Genomic DNA, 14,841 nt, shown 5'->3' with positions numbered 1-14,841 from the left:
ATAATGACATGAAGGGTAATGCCAATTATTAGGTCCACAAATTTACCTAGGTTACAATTAACTGCGCAAAAGTGAGAGGAGTTTCCCAAAAAAATAAGTTGACTATTGTGAGAAGTTGGCCTGGTATATGCTGTTCACTAGTTAAAGTGGACACCTTGCACCAGTAAAAAACGACTCTTATGGTAGATAGGTTTAAGACAACCTTTAAAGAAAGCTATCCTAGTGGTAGCTGTGGAGAGCAGCCTTCAGGCTAAGTCTTGGAGGAATGTAAAGCAGCTTGTTTTACCACATTATCTCTTGAATTACCAAATGTAAGGATACCACACAGGTATATATATCAAATATATATGTATTTATTACTAAACAACTCTCTACTAATCTCTTTATGAGATTAGAAGTCAGGAACATATGCACAAATCAACGTTTCACAATAAATTAAGCACAAATATGGCTGGGGCCCAAGGGGCGTACCAGACCATATAATAAAAAAAAGACTTAAGAACAACGACTTGCAAAGGGACAAGGCCTATGGCCTTTAGAAGTGTTGGGGCCTCACAAAACCACCCAAGGCAGGTAAGTAAAGGACCCACGGGGGACGCGTGCAGTGTGTGAACACAGATGCGAATCGCCGTAGACTTCAATGGGGCAAGTCGCGGTTGGAAATTTAGAGTTTAAGGGCACTTGGAAGGAGACTACAAGCAAGTCACTTACAGGGTAGGTAGTTCTAGGGCCAACACCCACAGGAGCACCGTAGTGCTGGAGTTACCTCACCCAGGGAAGCCGGGTGCATAGGTGTCTTTTGGTGTCGGGTCGCGGCGTCGTTTTCAATGGGAGCCAGTGAAGACTTGCTGCTTGTGAAGAAAGAAGAAGTGTCCGGTGGAATCCAAGCCTGGATTCAGAAGAAGGAAGACCTGAAAGCAGAGGGGACAATGTTCAAAGTCACTTGGCAGTGACCCGGGGCAAGGAAGATGAATGCCCACAGTCGTCAGGTGTTTTCCGGTAGTTCATGGGGGTTTTGACTCTTCAGCCACGAGGTCCAGGAGGCGTCGACAACAACCAGGAGCTGGATTCGGTGTGTCCAACGAAGTTTGCAGCTTACTGCGGTGTCGGCTACCAGATTGGAGCCAACAAGCCTTGGCAACAGCAAGTCTCGTGGAAAGGACAAAAAGTCAGCGGTGCAGACCAGCAAGGTCTGGGGGACTCACCCATTGAGGGTAAGTCAGGACAGGCCTGGAGCAACCAGGGGAGCCCTTTGGAATTGTAGGAAAGTCTTCAGGGGATCCACAAGCCAGCCGGCAATGGATCGTGAAGACGCCTCAACAGGGGCCCATGGTCACTCGGGACGGGGTAGGCCTCTGATTTTTGGAGGGATCCCTGCTTGAGGCTTGGGCCACATGTGGCCCAAAGCACAGGTTCGTAGAACGTCATGAAGGGGTTGCACGGTACCCAGGGATTGCGGTTGCTCGTCACTCGTGGGGTCCACTTGCCTCAGCGTCGCTGGGGATTCACGATGGCCTTGGAGAAGTCAGGAAATCCTCTACCTGGGCTGCAGGGACTTTGGGCTCCGGCGGGAGCGGTGGAGTTTGCGACTGTAGTTTGTAGTTTTTGGTGCCTGCCAAGCAGGAGAGTCACTCCTTGACTCCAAGGGAGATTCTGCAGTCTTCCAGAGGTAGTGGAACGTCGAAGGTCCGGGATTCATCTTCAGAGCGTCGTCCAGGTGTATCTAGTTTGCAATGGCAAGGGTTCTCTAACTTATACTAGAAGGAAGGGAGGGACTAGCTCTATGACCTCACCTATGGGAGGGTCAGGGGAGTGGTTGGCTACACCCACTTCCCTTTGTCCAGTTTCGCGCCAGAGCAGGGGCAGGTAGCCCCTGAGCCGGTTTGAACTGGTGTATGCACAGAGGAGCCTACTGCTCCCCCAGTGCAGGATTTCAAAGCACTCTAGGAGTGCACCCACCCAGCCCCAATACACTAAACCCTGTCTGGGAGGTGGTCACACCTCCCTGTGACAGGATACCTATTGTTGAGCCACCTCCACTGCGAATTTCATCAGCAGGAGGGTAACCCAGTGTCTCTTCAGGATTCTACTGCGTTTCCACAGTAGGTACATGTCTATCCCTCCAGAAGGGTGGGATCATACTCCCACACCAGTTACTGGTGTAGGGTATGATTCCAAAGCGTTTGACACCAAACACGACATGTTTTGATGCAGCCATTCCAAAGTCAGCATTTACCGCGAGGTTATAATGCACTTAAGAGTATATGGTTTGACCGCATTCACAAACAGCCCCAGAGAATGGACTCTGAGAGCTGCAGAGTGGCCCTGCTCAGGCAGAGGCACCCCCTCACATGGAAACCAAGCACCCTGCCCTCAGGATTGATAGGGCCTGCCTTAGCGGTGGCTGATAGGTAAATGTGTATGCAGGAGAAATATAGTGAACCTATATCTCAGTGAGGAGTGCTAGCACCACCTCATCCAGGCTGCAGTAGCAGGCCTGTGGTGTCAGATTTAGTCTGCTTCCCAGGGGTGGCATAATACATGCTTCAGCCCCTGGTAGGCTTGTGAAGTACCTATGCCCTTGGTACCTAAGGTATCATATACTAGGGACTCATAAGGTACCACAGTATCCAATCACTAGTGCACCTAGTATGCACACCATGTCGTTTAGAGAGAACAGAAAGGCTGGGGCCCTGATTAGCAGGGTCCCAGCCAGACTATAGCCAGAAACCAGTGTAAACATCAGAAGAAAAGTGGGGGCAACATAAGAGGCAGATCCTACTCTCCTACAACTATCAAATAGGAAATTCATTGCACATATAGTGGAGATAGTTCTACACACTTCAAACCAAAATGTTCTAATTGGGGTGCAGTGGAAAAACATATGCAAGTATGTGCCAGGTGAGATTTTACAAGGCCAACATGTGTTTGGAAGAGTTGGGCTATATTTATGTATAGAAACTGGAATGATATGCAACCAATTATAGAAATAATAGAGGGTTTGGGAGTTACTGGCGCTGCAGGAAGTTTATTGTATTTTACTACAAATTAATTTCCAGATTTAAAAAAAAAAAAGGTATGTTGTAGGCCTGTCTCCCATAATAACTCAGTTTTAGATTTTGGATGAACGGACATTATGAGGAACATTTATAAATGTAAGATGCTTTTATGTTAGGAGAAAGATTAGCTGGTTCAGGAGGTGGAGAAAGAGTAGGAGACTGCGTTTGCATGAGCATGGAAATAGAATGCAAAAGGGCAGCCTTAAGAAACTCGTATTTGAGAGCACAGGCAGAAGAAAGGCCAAATTTAGTTTGAATATCCAATGAAGAGAGAGGAGTCATTACACGCAATAGCTGTTTGACCTTGATCACCCATTGTTACCAAACAATTGTGCGATTGGGTGTTGTGATGAGTTTGTTAAGCCAAATGGAAGATTCCAGAAATTCTTGCAATGGCGTCATAGGGCATGCAAGAATCTGTTAAGATAATAGGATAGGCTATTTAATAGGAGGAGAGGAGAAAGAGCTGGAAGGTTTTGAAAGATGTACAAAAGAAAGGAAAGGGAATGGTGATATCAGAGATTCTTCCAATTTGCTCCATATAGTAGTAGACAAAGAGTTATCAGTACTCCTATGAGGTAATACTTGCTTCACGACAAATGCAGTGTGATAGTGTTGAAAGTTTGGGAAGTTTACCCCGTCCAATTCTTTAGGTTTACAAAAGGAATTTAAGAACATATGCACTTTTCGCCAACGCCATAAAAAAGTTCCAAGCATTCTATTAAGTGACTATAAAAATTTTAAAGGAAGTTTAATCGGTAGCATGGACAAATAAAAATTGATAAGGGGCAGCATCATCATCGTTATGGTGTCTAGCCTACCCACCAAGACAAATACAAAGAGGACCATTTTTCAAACAGTTGAAGAATCTTATGTTGTAAATTGTCTAGAATAATCTGAATGGTTTTTGCAATGGAGGTGGAGTCTTTACTTTGAGAAAGTTAAATTATATCCAGATAGAACTGGCTAAGATGCTAAATGATTGGCAAAGACAGGTAGTGATTTTTGTGGATCTGATTGTGAGGGAATCTTGCCTCAGAAAAGGGTTGCACGCGACCTTGCCGATACCGGTCAATCCTCCGCATTACAGCAGAGGGGAACCTGGAAGTACAACCACGACCACAGCACAAACGGGAGGATAACCACACCCCCACATCATGTATCCATACAGGGGGAGAGACGTGGAAATGACGCAACGGAGGAAGGTGTAACGGACCCCGGAAGGAGAGACAAAGGGGCAGAGAAAAGGGACTGGATCGACGAGGAAAGGAAGGCGAGTACACCTGACGGAGAGTACCCGAGAGAAGAGGAGCAAAAGGAAGAATCGATATTTTGAACCAGAGACGGAGACGCCGAATCCAGAGAAAACGACAAGTGGTGGAGCGAAGAGTGGTGGTGTCCACAGGAGGATGCTGGAGAGCGGCCTCAACTCAGGAGAGTTGCAGCGGAGCCGGTGAGTGACGATGAGAGGGAGGAGGGAGGAGGGAGGTGGGAGGTAGGGGAAGTAGGAAGGGAACGCGGGCACCATACATGAAATGCATGCGCACTGTTGAACCACCCTTGAGCACCTCTCCCTCTTTATGGCCTTTAAGAAAGCCCTGAGAATGGAAAATCGAGTGACTTACAGGTCCACTATGTTATAAAGAGACCAGTTGATATTGAAGTCGGGTCTGATATTTACGTGAGACAACCTGTGAAGAAGCATTCCAGGTTGTGTTTCCTTAGCAGAAATTATTTCCTTATTCAGTTTCCTTCTTTCGTTTATAGAACACCCCCTCTCCCCATCCTTCACTCTTTTATCTCTAGAGCACCAGACGGGTGTGGTGAATGGCACACGTTTTCCTACACTTTCTCTTATACATTTACTGACCGCTTTCCTTTTCTTTCTCTAGAAATTGAGCCTCTGTGGCAGACCACCGAAGAGAGGAAGTGCGGGAAAACAACCAGGGAACATCACGTCAATAAAGACAGAAGAAGAACACCTGAAGAAAGGAGAAGCCTAACCACTAACCTTATCACAGAACATTCAAAAGTTATAAATTTTAAAAAAACGCCATCATTAAGAAATATATTCAGCCTCCGCGTTTGATTATCCAGCCCGCGCTCCAACACTGATAAAAAAAGAACTACAACATTTGCATAAGCTGTGAATTTATTTTGAGCTTCCTTGTATCAGAATCCATGAAAAGAAGAGGAGTGGTGTAGGTTGTGAAGAAAGGGTTCTAGGGACAATATAAAAAGTAGAGGAGACAGCAGACAACCTTGTCTAGTGCCTCGTGAAAGAGAAAAATAGGAAGACTGAATACCATTAAGAAAACATAAGTTTTCAGGGATGTATAAAGGAGAGTGATATATTTTAGAAACGTTGGACTAAAGCCATGCCATTCAAGTGTGCATATCATAAATCGCCAATGGACACAATAAAAAGACTTCTTGGCGTCCAAAGTGATAGCAGCCATAGGTGTATTACTAATTGAAGAAATATGTGAAATGTCCGGACAGACTCTAGAGTTATCAGTCATGTGTCTGCCTTTCATAAATCCAGTTTATTCTAGACCTACCATATCTGGAATAACATGATAATCCTAAAAGCTAACATTTTGGCAAAATATTTACAGTCTAAATTAAGAAGAGAGATCAGTCTATAGTAGGCCCAAGATAAGAGATCTTTATCTTTTTTTGGGATTAGGCATATCATGGTTCTAGAAAGGTGCCTCAAGCCTCATTTTGAGAGAGGAAAATGTTGATACAAGGAAAGCAAATGTGGGGGCAAATTATGTGAAAAGCGAGACTAAAATCCAGCCGAGAAACCACCTGGTCTAGGGGTTTTGTCTTTGTAATTTAGCAAGGGCAGATTTTCTTTTGGATACTGAAATGTCTTCATCCAAAAAGGAGTGCATCTGATGTTGGCATTGTGAAAGGGAATTAAAATAAGAGTTGAGTGCCTCATTAGAAGGAGAATGATCTGGCATCATAAAAATCAGTAAAACATTTCAAGATTTCTGTATCTTTACCATGAGGAACATCATTTACATCTATAACTTTACCTATCTTAAACTTTTGAGATTTAACCTTCAAATAATTACAAAGTAATTTTCCTATTTTATTACGCAAAACAATAAAATTTGGAATTGATCCTTAATAATATTCTAGAAGCTTCGTACATTGATTTTTTATTGAATTCACATTTAGCTTGAAATTAGACATTTTAAAGTAGTATTATATTTAGCAGAAAAATATTCATGTTCAAGTTGCTTAATGGAGTTTCATAGAAGTGAAGAATTCTTGAGGGCTTTTTTCTCTTTAGTAGTAATCAATTATATAGCTTTGTGCAGCCTAAAAGGCATCCCAAATAACATGAAATGGAAGTTCAAGAGTATTATTATAGGTTTTCTTTAAGAAAACATTCAAACTTTTCTACAAAAATCTTGTCTTTCAGTAAACTATTATTGAAGAGCCATCGATTAGATCTGGAAGATTCAGGTAATAAATCAAGATTAATTGTAACAGGAGCATGATCTGAAATAAGTATAGAACCGATTGCAGAATGAGTAAGTGTGGAAGTTAAAGGAGGGGATAGAATTATGTAATCTATTCTGGATTAGAACTGATGAGTAGGTGAATAAAAAGTGTATTTCAGAGTGTCTGTAATGTACAGTCTCCAGGCATCCACCAACTCTCTGGAGTGAAAAGATCGTCCAAATGTTTTTTGCATTTTATTAGGGACATATTTAGTGTGGGATTTTCTATCTATAAAGGAGTCGTTGATCTGATTGAAATCTCCTACTACCATGAGATTTGTGTTGGAGCAGGAACATATCGTAGCCCACATTCATTCTCAAAATTGTATATCAACATCAGTAAGGCCATAAATAATAACATTTGAAATACATGTGTTAAGAATAGTAGATTGCATAAGTAGCAATATACCTTCATCGTCTCTCTAATCTTTCTCCACTACCAAAGGAAGGGATTTGTGAACTAGCATAACAACCCCATTTTTATTTACATTAGCTGGAGAGCAGAATACATGACCCATCCAATTTTTGCGTATTGGAATGACATCCTTTTCTAACAAGTGAGGTTCTTGGAATATCACAATAGTATATTTTAAATGGGATAAATGAGTAAGAACTCTGTGCTTCTTAATAGGATTACACAAGCCGTTAACATTCCAAGATATAACCCTAAGATTATTCGCCATTTAAAACATAGTCATTATATGGATTGATCTTATTTAAACACATTAAATAAAAGTAGCAACACAACCATATCAATAATAGACAAGTAATAATGAATTAAACAAACTATATCAAGTGAGAGCATGTAATATTTGATGAAACCAAATAATAAAAATGAATTAGAGCAATATCAGAAGAAGAAAGTAAGAAAAAATCGAAAGGAAAAAAGAAAAGAAAAAAGAAGAGGATGGGTGAAAAAAGAAAATATACATCTTATAAAAAAGAGAGGATGGCAAGAAGCCAAGTGGCTTCAGCCAGAGTACAAATTGGACATATTCTGTGTCAGAACAATAACATTAAAAGGTAGGGAACCGTGAAGAAAAAGATGGACATATATGGATGACAGAGGCCACAGACACAATCAATATTAACATATAAATAAAATAATATAGCAGTTAGAACCATGAAATAAAACCAGAAAAATACAAGGAATACAAAAAAAGTGAAAGTACATAGTTTACAGAAGAAGAGTAGCACTTACCGACAAATGAAGGTATAAACAATAGGTCGAGGAGGGGAAACAAGTGGAAGCAAACACATCTGAGAAGGGGATCTGGGCTAAAGAAGAGACATCTGTAAAAGGAAAATACTAATATTAGTTGAAGAAAGCAACATGGAGTAATTATAAAAAGCACTCAAGGTAGAGACAATTAAAATGCTGAAGGAAATATGGCAATAACTATGTGACAATAGAAGCATTTCAGGTTTTGCCAAGCTCCATTTTTTCGCCCTTATGCTGGAAGATACATTTTGTTAGGTTAGCTGGAGAGTTAAATGAGAATGTTCTCTCTTTATATGTCACCTTGAAAAAACATGGTCTGGTGGCTCAGTGGACTAATGCATCTATTGCAGAGGCCTCTGTTCGACCTCATGGTCACAGGTTCAAATCCCGGTGGGTTCACTCAGCCTTTCATTCATCTGAGGTCAATAAAATGAGCACCATTGAGTTGGGTAACAATGAACATCTGTTATTCAGCGCCAAGTGACCTCTGGGTGAACGCACGCTTTACAAATACACATGTTATGTTATATCTTGCATTCATAGAGTGTAAAGCAGGGTGGAAGGATAAGAATTCATTTCGACGGACAGCAGTTGTTCGAGCTACATCCTGTGAGAAGAAGACCCTTTCACCAGACCAAAGCATTTGTTTTCTTTGTTTAACCACAGATAAAACCATGAGTAATTCAGTAATTTCCCAAAAAAGTACTAATATTCCTCTTGCACGACCTGGAGATGAAGCTCCAGAAGATTTAGGACCTACTCGATAAGCACACTGTAGGTCAAGGCGTATCCATTCCTTAAGCCCAACTATCTTCGGCAAGAATATCCGAACCCTCTGCCCCTTCAGGAAAGCCATAAATTCTAAGATTATTACGTCTGTTGCGATTTTCAAACTCCTTTGTTTGTTGTTTTAAAAGTGCAATTTCCTTAGACATATCATAAATCTTAGGTACCGCATCCTGACTATTGCTAATCTATTGCTCTACATCCGTCACCCTAAATTCAAGATTAAACCATTTTTCATCAATCCACTGAAGCATAGCATTCTTCGATGACAAAAGGTTTCAAAAGCTTTCTCATTCATGACATCATCTAGTGTCAATGGTAATGAAGGCTTAGTTGGAGATCCAGTCTCCTTCTTGTGCCGTTTTGTGGCAGAGCTGAATTCGTTGCAGGCACAAGACATATTTTCAGATAAGGTGTCAGCTTTTTGACAAGAGGATGAGAGGGATTCCATGTGCGAAAAACAAAGCAGATTCTATAGAGCACAGTTTGAAGGAGCAGAACCCTTATAAAAGTCGTGGATGCGCAGGGAGGAAGATTCCCCAAAAGGAGCCCCCTCGGTCACAGAGCCATAAATTCCAGTAAATAAAGTGATAGTTATTATGAGAAGAAAAGCGGAGTAAAAAGAGAACTGCTGAAGAAACCAGGCATAAGTACACCCAGACAAAGCAGGATCAGTTAACAACAGGAAGAGTCATTTTTCCTAAGCAAAGGCCAGTCTATTAGTTTTCAGGACATCCTTTGAAGGCAGCATCAAACAATATGCACACAAAAAGGGCCAGTAAGCAGGCCTCTAACAATTTCAGCAATGCTCTGTACTAGTTGTGAACTTACACATTTACCCATTCAGCCTTGAACTTCATTATCTTCCCATCTACTGAAATACAGTTCTCTGTGGAATTGATATTTTCATTGTTTTTTAATCTGGAGCCTGTATAACACTAACCAAATAGCCCAAGTCAGCATGGATTAAATTAACTCTAAAAAAGACACACAGTGGCACGTGACTGAAATAATTAACTCAGACAGAATCGTCCGTGGCACACAAAACGCACCTATGAGCAGAATTACTTTAAGTGTGTGCTCGAATGCAGTGTGGTAAAAGTGAATTCTGCCAAGCAGGTGAGTGCTTACCTACGTAGGCGTGCGATCAAGTAGCAGCGAGTATGCTGTGGATTCAATGGGCTTGCGATTTAAAACCGGAAGTCGAGTAAACTCCATTCACCACCTATTTATAATGGACATCCCAGAGGCTGCACCGACAACACACCTTCCGGACGGAAACCCGGAAGTGAGTATAAAAAATACGCGTGTGTGACGTGTAACACTGAATTCATAGTACGAAAAGGGGGAGGAGGCGTCTGTAGTAGAATTACAACGCATTGGTTGAAAATGCAACGATATGGAATCAAATACTGAACAGAAGTAAATGTAAACCAAAGAGTATTTAGAAAGTTGGAACACGTTACATGGAAATGGGAGGTGGAGTTTGTAGTGAGATAACAATGGACTGGTTGTAAATATGCAAACAGAAAGAGTCACATATTAGGAGAGTGTGTACGTTTATAAGCTAACAGCAGAGTGGTAGAGACAAAAGAGTGGTTTAAAACTACACAACGTGCATGACGTGTGAAATTGCAACATGAAGCACCAAATGAGAAGGTGTTTGTAGTGAGATAGCACCGGACTGGTTGTGAATATGTCACCAGGTAAAGTCACATATTGGGAGAGGGTGTATATATTTCAGATGACAGCAGAGTGGTTGAGAGAGTAAAGGCATACAAATACAGGTAATGGCGATGTTATACGGTTACTGTTCTACAGATTATTATTATTATTATTATATAAAATTTGTAACGCGCGCAGTTACCCAGGGGCATCCCGGCGCTGTGAACACAGACACGAAAGGCTATTACTCAATCCTACACTGGAAATAAGTGTGTTTTAAGTAGTTTCCTGAAGTGCAGGATATTGGGCTCAGCGCGGATCTTAAGGGGCAAGGAATTCCAGTGTGACGCTACTTGCACCGAGAAGCGTCGGCCCCCGGAGCGAGCTCTTTTTACTCTTGTGGTCTGCATCAGATGTCTTTGATCCGAGCGCAGTGGGCGTGTGGGCTTGTAGGGGCATGCCATAGAAGACAGAATAGAAGGGCCCCTGCCGTACAAGATTTTATGGGCCGTACATAGCGCCTTAAATTTCACCCGCTCCTTAACAGGGAGCCAGTGGAGCGCTTTCAGGGCGGGGGCAGCTGATTGTCTACGCGGCACTTCCATTAACACCCTCGCTGCTGCATTCTGCACCTGCTGAAGGGTTTTGAAAGTTGCTTCTGGGGCGCCCAAAAATAGTGCGTTCCCGAAGTCAAGCCGCGACAAAATTAGGCCGCGAATCAAAAGCTTCCTGGAAGAGTTAGGGAGCAGAGGTAGCACTTTGCGAGCAGAACGCAGCAAGCCAAAGCATACCCCCGCGGTTTTCCTAGCATGGGTCCTGAAGGATAGATCTTCCTCCAACCAAACCCCCAAGCTCTTGATTTCCTTCTTGGGGGATGGTGGATCACCCAGGGACCGCGGCCAGCAACTGGTGATGAGAGAGGGACAGGCCTTGCCCAGCACCATCAGCTCAGTCTTGTCACCGTTGAGCTTCAACGCGGACTGAGACATCCAACGATGAACATTGGAGAGACAGTCATGAAGGACTTCGGGTTGTTCTTCCAGCTGGGTGAGGCCCACAACCAGCTGCGTATCATCAGCATAGCTGATGATCTTCACTCCTGAAGGGGAGACCACTCTTTCAAGGGGAGCCATATAGGTGTTAAATAAGGTAGGGCTCAAAGATGAGCCCTGCGGGACTCCACATTGAAGAGGGAACAAGGTGGACTGTTCTCCCCCTTCCCAGACTTGATAGAACCGGTCTGAGAGGAAGGATTTCAACCATTTAAGGGCCATCCCTTTAACACCCACCTCTGCCAGCCGTTGGAGGAGCACCTGATGGTTAACGGTGTCAAAGGCCGCACTCAAGTCCAGGAGGATCACTGCCACTGACCCCCCTGAATCGAGAATGCTCCTTGCTTCCTCCACCACTGCCAGTAAGGCTGTATCTGTCCCCTGACCAGGGCGAAAACCCGTCTGGGAATCCCCTAGCAAATGGTGGTCTTCAAGATGGCGAGAAAGTTGATAATTGACCAGCTTCTCTGCGACTTTAGAAAAACCGGGCAAGAGTGAAATGGGCCTAAAATTGGCCAGATTAGACGGATCTAGTCCCGGTTTCTTCAAAAGTGCTTTGACAACAGCGGATTTCCACCTTTGAGGCACTATTCCTTGTGCAAGCGAAAGATTAATAAGATCCGCAAGCGGAGTGGAAAGAACATTTGCCACCTGTTTAAGGGATTTCATAGGCGCCGGGTCACTTGGAGACCCACTCTTCATCTTTTTCAGGACCTTTTCGACCTCCTCCTCTGAGAAGGGGCCGAACGATAGCAGCTCAGCGGGACTTATTGTTGAGCTGATGTCCATTTCCACTCTCTGCAACATCGCTGGCAGTGAGGACAGAATCTTTTCGATTTTCAAATGAAAGAAGTTGGCGAGCTCCTCACATTTCTCCTGCGGGTTGTCATGGACAACTGGGGGAACCGGGGCCTTCAGCAGCTCTTTAAAGATCTTAAAAGATTCCCCTGGGGAATTGCTTGCCTTCTCGATCCGAACACTAAAAAAGTTCTTTTTAGCCTCCTTCAAAGCCACCTTGTACTTCCTCATCCCTACCTTGTAATCATTCCGATTTTCGTCGGTCCGCTCTCTTCTCCATATCATACTACATGGCTAACACATTTCTATCGAGATCTTATTATATAGTTACAAAACTAGTATCACTTTGAAAGATACATAAGGAAGCATCAGAGTAGATAGTCATGGTGAACAAACTGGGAGTAGTGGGTACACACACACACTACCCCATAAGGTGAGAGCAGAAAATATGTATCGGTCAACGTGCATGTTTATACAGTATGTGGCGTGACATTAACAATGTCTAAACAGAACATCAACACTGTTGTTCATAATACATGTGTTTGATTGCTTTATGAGTGAAATCCATTGTATTACTCACCTACAAAAATTGCAGCTCATGGTCTGTGTTAAGTCCTAGCTCAACTGCTTTCAGACGCATGATCCAGGTTGCTTCTGTGCGGCGTAAAGACAACTCCCTGTCCCCGCCCCTATGGTGAGGCGGGATTACTTCTATTCCAAAGAAAGTTAGTTGTTTATACTGGCCTTGTTCCTTACAGTTTATGGCATGGGATGCCATGGGGTATCTGGGGTCACCTTGTTCGAGTGCCCGTGCATGTTCGCTAATGCGATCTTTAATCATCCGAATGGTGCTACCCACGTACTGTTTACAGCACTTGCACATAATAATGTAAAAAACAAAACGCGTCATGCAATTGATATTTTGCTTAATGTGGTATTCCCTCCCATCTGGGCCGTGGAATCCTTTGGTGTTATGTAATGCCAATCTACAAACACCACAGCTCCCACATTTGTAAAAGCCTATTGTGCGTTTAGTGAGCCAATCATTTTCTCTGATAACTTTGGGGACAGTGGGACTCAAAATGGTTCTCAATGAGGTGCCCCTCCTGTAGGTAACGAGTGGCCTATGAGAAGTAAATGTCTCTAGGGATTTATCTGCTTTCAAGATGTCCCAATGTTTGTGCATGCTCTTAGTCATAACATCTGCTCTCTGGTTGTGGTTGGTGATGAGTCTCACGGCTTGTGTTGATTTATTCCTGGTCTCTTTCTCTCTTAGGTGCCGATTACGATCCGGTAAAAACCGGGTACGAACCGTCGGTCGGAGCGTTTTCTCCGTCCGACTCGTACCCGGTCGTAAAACTTTACAAACATGGAATTACGATTCGCACGGAAACACCATTTCCGTACGAATCGTAAAAAACACCGACCGACGAAAATATACATACGAATGTGATCCGGGAATGCTGCGACGTGACGTCGGGACGCTTTCAGGCAGCGTTTCACGACCCAGGAACCACGATTCGAACCGACAGCAGTCCGGACGGCAATATTTTCACGGCACCCAAAAAGTGCCGGAAAAGCGAAGTACGGCGCGAAACGACCCGAGTAGGTGGCCCGGTACGCGCCGTACCCCCCCGCCCCCGTACGTACGCGCCGACCGCTCCCCCAGCCCCCGTATGTACGCGCTGACCCCCCCCAGCCCCCGTATGTACGCGCCGACCCCCCCCAGCCCCCGTACGTTCGAGTCGTACCCCCCGTGTATGTACACCCGTGTACGTTCGAGTCGTACCCCCACCCGTGTATGTACACCCTTGTACGTTCGAGTTGTACCCCCACCCGTGTATGTACACCATTGTACATGTCGAACCCCCCGTGTATGTACACCCTTGTACGTGTCGAACCCCCGTGTATGTACACCCTTGTACGTGTCGTACCTCCCCGTGTATGTACACCCTTGTACGTGTCGAACCCCCCGTGTATGTACACCCTTGTACGTGTCGAACCCCCGTGTATGTGCACCCTTGTACGTGTCTTACCCCCCCGTGTATGTACACCCTTGTACGTGTCGAACCCCCCCGTGTATGTACACCCGTGTACGTGTCGTACCCCCCGTGTATGTACACCCTTGTACGTGTCGAACCCCCCCGTGTATGTACACCCTTGTACGTGTCGAACCCCCCGTGTATGTACACCCTTGTACGTGTCGAACCCCCCGTGTATGTACACCCGTGTACGTTCGAGTCGTACCCCCACCCGTGTATGTACGGTGCGTACCCCCAGCCCGTGTACATACACGGGGGGTTTGACACGTACAAGGGTGTACATACACGGGGGGAACGACTCGAACGTACATGGGTGTACATACACGGGGGGTACGACTCGAACGTACGGGGGCTGGGGGGGTACGACTCAAACGTACGGGGGCTGGGGGGGAACGACTCGAACGTACACGGGTGTACATACACGGGGGGTACGACTCGAACGTACGGGGGCTGGGGGGGTACGACTCGAATGTACGGGGGCAACGACTCGAACGTACACGGGTGTACATAAACGGGGGGTACGACTCGAACGTACGGGGGCTGGGGGGGGTACGACTCGAACGTACGGGGGCTGGGGGGGTCAGCGCGTACGTACGGGGCTGGGGGGGGTCGGCGCGTACGTACGGGGGCTGGGGGGGTCGGTGCGTACATACGGGGGCTGGGGGGGGTCGGCGCGTATGCGGGCACATGTCTCCA

General features: G+C 44.7%; 1 long non-coding RNA gene across 1 annotated transcript in view; it reads right to left on the bottom strand.

The window, feature by feature from the left end:
- Window positions 1-14,841, bottom strand: part of LOC146867946 (uncharacterized) — a 102,043-nt gene that overhangs the window by 12,693 nt on the left and 74,509 nt on the right. Inside the window, exon 2 of the long non-coding RNA XR_014966164.1 lies at window positions 7,782-7,873. This is a non-coding gene — a long non-coding RNA (uncharacterized LOC146867946). The remainder of the gene's footprint in view (window positions 1-7,781; window positions 7,874-14,841) is intronic.

This window comes from Triturus cristatus, chromosome 1_2 (assembly GCF_964204655.1).
Source record: "Triturus cristatus chromosome 1_2, aTriCri1.1, whole genome shotgun sequence".
NCBI lineage: Eukaryota > Metazoa > Chordata > Amphibia > Caudata > Salamandridae > Triturus > Triturus cristatus.
Note: the sequence above shows the minus strand (reverse complement) of the source record. Positions and strands in the feature narration are given on the sequence as shown.